Raw genomic sequence first — 8102 nt, forward strand, 5'->3', positions numbered from 1 at the left:
CTGGGAATTAGAGGATAATATTGTATCCATAAAGTGCAATTTATTCTTATCTCTGGTGAGTGCAGAATACATCATTTTTCACAGGAAGGTGTGGATCCGTGCAGTCTTTTCTCAGTATTACACTTATCCTAAAAAAAGTTTGGAGCACTATTTGCATGTTTAAAGGGGACTTTCTTTGTTTTTCGTTTCATCACTTTTTGTATTTGGACACAAATTTTATATATATAAGTATACCTGCAACTTAATGCAGTATAAATGCATGAGCAATATAAATTCATGTTAATGCATTCTGTTAGCCTGGTTTATACTACTGGGGTGCTTTCTTGTGTGTTTTAACAAAGTACAACATGCTACACTTCCAAATGTAAGCTCACTGCCCAAGTTTGTAAAGTATTCTTTACAGATCCCCAAGCAGACAAATAAAAGTGACGGAACACAGTCCAGCAACCATCTGGATGGGAGCCACAATAAAGGGGTCTAATCTCCTCTACAGGCATACTTTCATCTCCAGCACTTACAGTTCAGAATTGTCCCTTTGATATTCCCTCTTTGGCCATTGCTTTTTTCTCAGCACTTTTTTGTGGGTTGTTTGGAGTTCTTCCTTCTCGGGCCATTGGGTGACATGCATGCTGGAGTTACATAGTCCTGGCACCTTGCTAGATGATGGGCAAGTGTTCACCACACTGCTCATGTGTCACAGGCAGTGTACACTAGAAAAAGAATTACTAGGTGAAAGAGGAAAGTTTTTTTGGCACACAAAGTCCTTTCCACTTAAAAACTTTACCATGAACTCCAGGTACAAAAACTTTCATTTAAATCTATTCCTTAACAGCCACAATGATACAAATCCACTTTGTGTGCACCAAATGTCTTTTCAAACCCTAATGTTACCTTGTAAAGGTACCGATGATATCATCACTGTGCTGTACATAGCCTGTGTAGAGAGCAGAGCTGAGGGAAGGATCCAGCAGGCTCCACCCACTACAGTCTGTCTGCAGAAATCTACAAGAGGGGGCGGATACATGACCAGTCACTCTGCACAAGAGGAGAGAACAGCAGTGACCGGTCTTTATTACAGGAAGTTTCTGCACAGAGGCAACGTTTTACACTGGATTACTGCATAGGTCTGGAGAAAATACAAAAAGCCACCCATCAGAGCCGCCCATCAGTACCCAGCACTGCCGCCCAGTCAGTGCCACCAGTCAGTGCTGCCAATCAGTGCCACCAGTCAGTGCCACCTATCAGTGCCCATCAGTGCTGCATATCAGTGCAGCAGCATCAGTGCCTCCTCATCAATTCCCATGAGTACCGCCTCTCAGTGCAGCCTATAAGTGCCCATCAGTGATGCCTATCAGTGCCGCCTAATCAGTGCCCATCAGTGCTGCCTATCAGTGCAGCCTCATCAACACACATCAGTGAAGGAGAAAATTTAACTGTTTGCAAAATTTTATAACAGAAACAAAGAAAAACTTTTCTTTAAAAATAGTTTTTACTTTTTTTGTTTATAGTGCAAAAAATAAAAAACCCAATGGTGATTAAATACCACCAAAAAAAGCTCTATTTGTGTGAAAAAAAAATGTACATATTTCATATGGGTACAGTGTTGCATGACTGCGCAATTGTCATTCAAAGTGCGATAGTGCTGAAAGCTGAAAAACAGGCCTGGGCACAAAGGGGGTATAGGTGCCCGGTAGGCAAGGTTAAACACCCTCAATACTCATCGATAGTCAGAGACTTAGTGGTCTAGGCAATTAATGTTGCCTAGGCCGTAGATCAGATGAGAGAGGGGTTTTTTTATTCATTGCAGAAAAGTGGTAGTTTTATACACAATACAATGATGTGGTTTGGTAATACTGATGCAAGTTCTTCTGATTTATGTGAAGTGTGAATTTTAATTAGAAGCCAAAGCAAAAGTGATATAGTTGCATGGATCAATGTTTCACAGATTCAAGGTGAAAAGCAAGTATACAGCATGACCGATGTCACAGAAACATTTCTTCCTGAGGAGAAAGTCTGATTAAATGGTAAAATAAAAAAAAAATCACACCGTTCTGATTATTCTGGGTAAAGCTATATGTCAAGACAGCAGTTAGCTAATACTTTCCAGTGTCAGGTAAATCAAAGTCTTTCATCTATAGCAGGGTCTCCAAACTACAGGCCGCAGGCAAAATGCGGCCTTCTACAAGATTTTATTCAGCCCACAGCTGATGTGCACAGACTCTGATTGAGGGACTCTGATAGGTGGGGAGGGAGACTCTAATGAGGACCCTGATGATGGAGGGGATTCTACTGCAGCCTCTGACATAGGAGGACTGTGATAGAGTTAGAGGGCATTCTGGTAAGGACTCTGATGTGGGGGGGACTTTGATGGGGACCCTGCTGTAAGTTGGACACTGATGAGAAAAGGAGTAGACCAGATAGAAGGCCTGGTAGTAGGCGATCCACCAGCAGCACAGGAGAAGGACTGAGTGAGTAGACCTGCATCGCTTGGGCCAGTAAGGGGAAAGAGGCACTCTGGTGGGAAACTGGTTTCGCTTTTTACCCAGGACTGTTCACACTGCAGTGGCAGGCATGGATCCCCCATCCATGGAAACTCCCAGTACAGCTGGATGAGGAGAAGATCTGGGGTGGTACTACAGGAGAACCTGGCTAGCTCTCCAGGAGAGACTGTTTTCTGTTAAAGAGACTTGTACATAGTTCAGGAAGGTTGTCTTCAGTTACTGTTCCTTGGGAATCCCGCATACTCCCTACCCCATCCAAGTTCAATTCTCCTAATAAAACTTCAAAAAAATCCACTAGCCAGCATCTCCTGTTGTACCACCCCAGACCCTAGATATTCCTCTATCCAGCTATTCTGGGTGAATCCCTGGGCAGGGGATCCAGTGCCTTCCACTTTAAGGGTAAGACAGTCCCGGGTAGCAGCTAATCCAGTTTCCAGTGCTCCTTCCCCTTACTGGCCTAAAGGGTGCAGATCTACTCACTCAGTCCTCCTCCTATGAGCTTTAGGTTGGTGGCTGCTTTCAGGCCTTCTGCTGGGCCGCTCCTTCCCTGTTGCATAGGTGGTCCTCACTCTGGAGGCTGATGAGGTCCTGAGCTTTCTTCCTTTGCAGCTCCTCTGCCTGTAGGTGAGCCCCTTCCCATCTGTGCACCCTTTTATGCTCCAGCTCTCCAGCCTCTTACTTCTCCATCTTTCACCCAAACTTCTCCTGCTGCTGAGCAGGATCATGTCACTCTTAAGGACTGTCCTGACACCATGCCAAGGCTCCTGTTGGGGATTGGTCAGGATTCCTCCAGAGTGCAGACCAGCCACTCCCCACAACCTCCCACTGCTTCTAGAATTTTCTCCAAAACCTTAGAGCAGGGGGAGGTCCCAGAGAGCTGGTCTGCAGAGTCTCTCAGCTCTGACCCGAATTTGACCTCCCTCTGACTATTACCACTGGCTGCTACTCAGCCTCTGACTAACAATTAAGAATCTAGCTCCCCCTAGCTATCTAGCAGGGTGCTACATATATTTACTTGTTTTAAAAAAATTTTTACATGTCTTCAATTACTTCCTAGTTTCCATGTCTAGACAAAAGAGGTCATACAGTGAGGAACAGAAGTATTTGAACACCCTACGATTTTGCAAGTTCTCCCACTTATAAATCATGGAGTGGTCTGAAATTCACATTGTATGTGCATTCCCACTCTGAGAGACAGAATTAAAAAAAAAATTCAGGAAATCACATTGTATGATTTTTAAAGAATGTATTTGTCTTGCACTGCTGAACATAAGTATTTGAACACCTGAGAAAATCAGTGTTAATATTTGGTACAGAAGCCTTTGTTTGCAATTACAGAGGTCAAACGTTTCCTGTAGTTCTTGACCAGGTTTGCACACACTGCAACAGGGATTTTGACCCACTCCTCCACACAGATCTCCTCTAGATCTGTCAGGTTTCAGGGCTGTCGCTGAGCAACACGGAGTTTCAGCTCCCTTCAAAGATGTTCTATTGGATTTAGGTCTGGAGACTGGCTAGGCCACTCCAGAACCTTGATATGCTTCTTACCGAGCCACTCCTTGGTTATCCTGGGTGTGTGCTTCGGGTCGTTGTCATGTTGGAAGACCCAGCCACGACCCATCTTCAATGCTCTGACTGAGGGAAGGAGGTTGTTGCTCAAAATCTCCCAATAAATGGCCCCATTCATCCTCTCCTTAATACAGTGCAGTCGTCCTGTCCCCTTCGCAAAAAAGCACCCCCAAAGCATGATGTTACCACCCCATGCTTCACAGTAGGGATGGTGTTCTTGGGATGCAACTCATCCTTCCTTTTCCTCCAAAAACGATGAGTGAAGTTTAGACCAAAAACTTCTACTTTGGTCTCATCTGACCACATGACTTTCTCCCATGCCTCCTCTGGATCATCCAGATGGTCATTGGCAATCTTCAGACGGGCCTGGACATGTGATGACTTGAGCAGGGGAACCTTCCGTGCAATGCATGATTTAAAACCATGACGGCATAGTGTTCTACCAACAGTGACCTTTGAAACTGTGGTCCCAGCTCTCTTCATGTCATTGACCAGCTCCTCCCTTGTAGTTCTAGGCTGATTCCTCACCTTTCTTATCATCAGTGATACCCCACGAGGTGAGATCTTGCATGGAGCATCAGTCGGAGGGAGACTGACAGTCGTCTTTAGCCTCTTCCATTTTCTAACAATTGCTCCAACAGTTGATCTATTTTCACCAAGCTGCTTGGCAATTGCCCTGGTGCCCTTTCCAGCCTTGTGGTTGTCTCTGGTGTCTTTTGACAGCTCTTTAGTCTTGCCCATGGTAGTAGTTGGCGTCTGACTGACTGTGGGGTGGACAGATGTCTTTAAAGAGCTCAGACAGGTGCTACTAAGTTAGATTAATGAGTGGAGTAGAGGTGGACTTTTTAAAGGCACCCTCCATGATTTCTAAGTGGGAGAACTTGCAAAATCGCAGGGTGTTCAAATACTTCTGTTCCTCACTGTATATCCCAGGAGTCTTCAAGAGAGTTTTCTCAGCTAAGCACACCCTCCTTTCTGCATGCATGAGCTAAGGGTAGATGGATTCCAGAAAGTAAATGCTACATGAATCATCTGTTCCTACTCAAGATGGCCATGGGCCAGCTGCTAGGAGGTTGTTTTTCAAAGTGAATTCTCAGCAAAAAAAGCATGGAGACATGGGTGGATGGGTGAGTTTGCTTTGAATATTAAAATTAAATTAAGTAGCCCTTTTGGTTTGTGGTGCCCAGATACAGTGTAGTTTCGCTTTAAGGACACAAGCCCATAAAAACACTGTTTAGTTGTGATATTCTGTATTGCTGCAGATATGTAAGCCGTATACCGGGGTGGGCTCCCCAGGATACAGTGAAGTCACGAACGAGGAAAGCAACCCCAACACCAGATTTTGCCACAACAGAATTTTACTTAGATGTGGCAAATAAACACAAACACAAATGCTGGAAACATACAATAAATTTACATACACCCAGCCCAAAGGCTGAGACCCTTGTGCTGCACAGCACGGCGCCTTCAGATGGATGAAGGTAGAAAGTGTAGTAATTTACCAACTGGCGGGCACAACTAAGCTGCCACACCTTACCTGTTATTACCCTAAAAATGCAGGAATCAGTGTATGGGTGTACGGTATGGGCTAGCCTGCGGTGCAGCACAACAGCTTACAAACTTACACAAATCTACAGTATTCCCTCTCCCATAACTGGTCCTGTAGCACGTGCCTGAGTATTCCTTCTGAGCAAAACGCCAGTCTGACTTGAGTTTGTAGGATTTTATCAGCTCTCCAATGTGAAATGTCACTTTAAGTTGTGGAGTCCTTCCAATAATCAGTAACAACACTTGTGGCGTGACAGAAACAGAGACCCTAACTAACTAACTATAGGCCTGGACTCAGTCTCAAGGCGCCAACATGGAAATGAGGTGCGTGCACGATCTTACTGACCCGGGTCTGCTGTGCATCCGCTAGTGACTCTGAACAGAACAAATGTCTCTCCAACAAGCATGCGGTCTCACCGTATATGTTGCTTAGTTCCTCTGCTCTCATCCGCCTTCCTGGCAGCAATCTCATCAGCATTCCTGGCAGCAATCTCATCAGCTTCCTGGCAGCAATCTCATCAGCATTCCTGGCAGCAATCTCATTAGCTTCCTGGCAGCAATCTCACCAGCTTCCCTCAGCTGCAGCTCTGGTTACTGACGGACACCTTCACACCTGGATGTCATCAGATTCTCAGCTCACACGGCCCCTTATTCACCATGCTCCAAAACATGGTTTCTCTCTCTCCTTCCTGTTCTCTAAAAACTCTGTGTGCAAAACCCCACCTCTTCATGAATATACAAATATCTATGCAGTCTGAGGCTGTGTTAGAAAAACAGTGACATCTTGTGGCTAAACCGCAGAATGTCCGTCAAAACATTAATTTACTTCCACACAAACAGTGTTCAAACAATGAGAGCTGTTTCCCCATCTCACAGATATTTTGTCCCTGTACCATTAAAGCGGTATTAAACCCTTCAAAAAACTAATATATTGCAGCTCTCCAATCCTTAAATATGGTAGGTGCAAGGCCTGTGCTAAAATATTTTGTGCCCTAGGCAAGGCCAGCTTCTTTCCCTCCCCCCCCCCCAAAAAAAAAAAATGTAAAAAAATTAAAAATGTTTTAAAAGAATAGAAAATATTAAATCAGCAAAACATGAAACTGCTAAATTTCTTTTAATTTGCAAAAATAAGTGTCATAAGATGCCACCAACACCAATATTAAAGACAAAATCAGTGTCACGGATGGACTGTATCTGTGGCTGGCAGTGGCAGGCTGACAGTTGCAGTGAGTGGAGGATGATGGATCCATACTCTGACAGATCCCAAGCTGGAATGCCCCAGGCAATAGGGGGACAGCAGGCAGTTGAACTGAGCAATCCCACACAGTGACAGATCCGACACAACACACCACCACCAACACTGATACAGATCAGCAGGCCCAGCAGGCACTAGAATAGCAGGCTGTGAGGTTGTATGATGTCATCACTCACTGACACATTGCACATGTGATGGATGTCCGGCCGGCTGGATCACACTCACACAGACACGAGACATCAGAGTCATACATTACCTTCCTCCGCAGGCGCAGTTCTGCCTCCGCTGAAGAATGGGAAGAGAAGGGCTGGAACTCCACAATGATTAGCAGCTGCCAGCCGGCTTGCATTAGGGGACTGAGTCTGAGAAGAACACTGGAAGAAGTGGCAGCTCAGCTGCTAAACTGGCCACAAACACCCGACATCTTCCTCTGTCCTTTCTTCCTCCACTCTGATGCCCCTCGTCTCAGCTAAGGGATCATTCATGTGGCGGCGTCCCACACAGATAGAGTGCCGGCTTGTTCTGTGCCCAGGTGCCCCTAGGTGGCAGTGTGCCCTAGGCGACTGCCTAGTTTGCCTAGTGGAAGCACTGGCCCTGGGTAGGTGTATTAGCTTTTTTTCCCCTTTATGTTATCTGGTGCATTCTGGATGAAGTAGTAATGCAAATAACTTTGGACAGCGGCATTGTCAATCTGGGGAAAGGGTAGTGTTAGACTAGCAGATATAGATGGACTTGACTAACATGCTGAAGCTGAACTCCAGCTAACAATTTATAAGCAGTTATAGCAAACAGTATTTTTCCTTGTGGGATAAAGGTTTTACATACATGAATAACGGTGATCATTATAAGCACCCCTGTTAGTGTTACATGGTTTGTCTCAACCCTTTAACTGATACTTTGTCGGGACAGCTTAGTCTGTTAAAGGAAGTTGAAAAATAACAGACTTTCTGGCTGGATCACTAGGTGAAAATAAAGGAAAAACGCCTAAAATAAAAAACTAACTAATACATTTTTGTTTTTGGGTTTAATAACTTCTTAAATAGTTTACCATAACATAATTTAAAAGGTAGATGCCAGGTATGAATATTTATGCATAGTTACATTGGTCCAGCTTGGACCAATATAAGTGTATATGTTTTACACTTGGCTACTTTAAATGCTTTGTCTTTAAAACCCGTTTGAACATTTATTGTAATTATCATTTTCCACTGCCAACTATACCACAGACT

The sequence above is a fragment of the Staurois parvus genome, unplaced genomic scaffold, assembly GCF_062004578.1.
Source record: "Staurois parvus isolate SC_StPar_1 unplaced genomic scaffold, SC_StPar_1.0 ptg000402l, whole genome shotgun sequence".
Lineage (NCBI taxonomy): Eukaryota > Metazoa > Chordata > Amphibia > Anura > Ranidae > Staurois > Staurois parvus.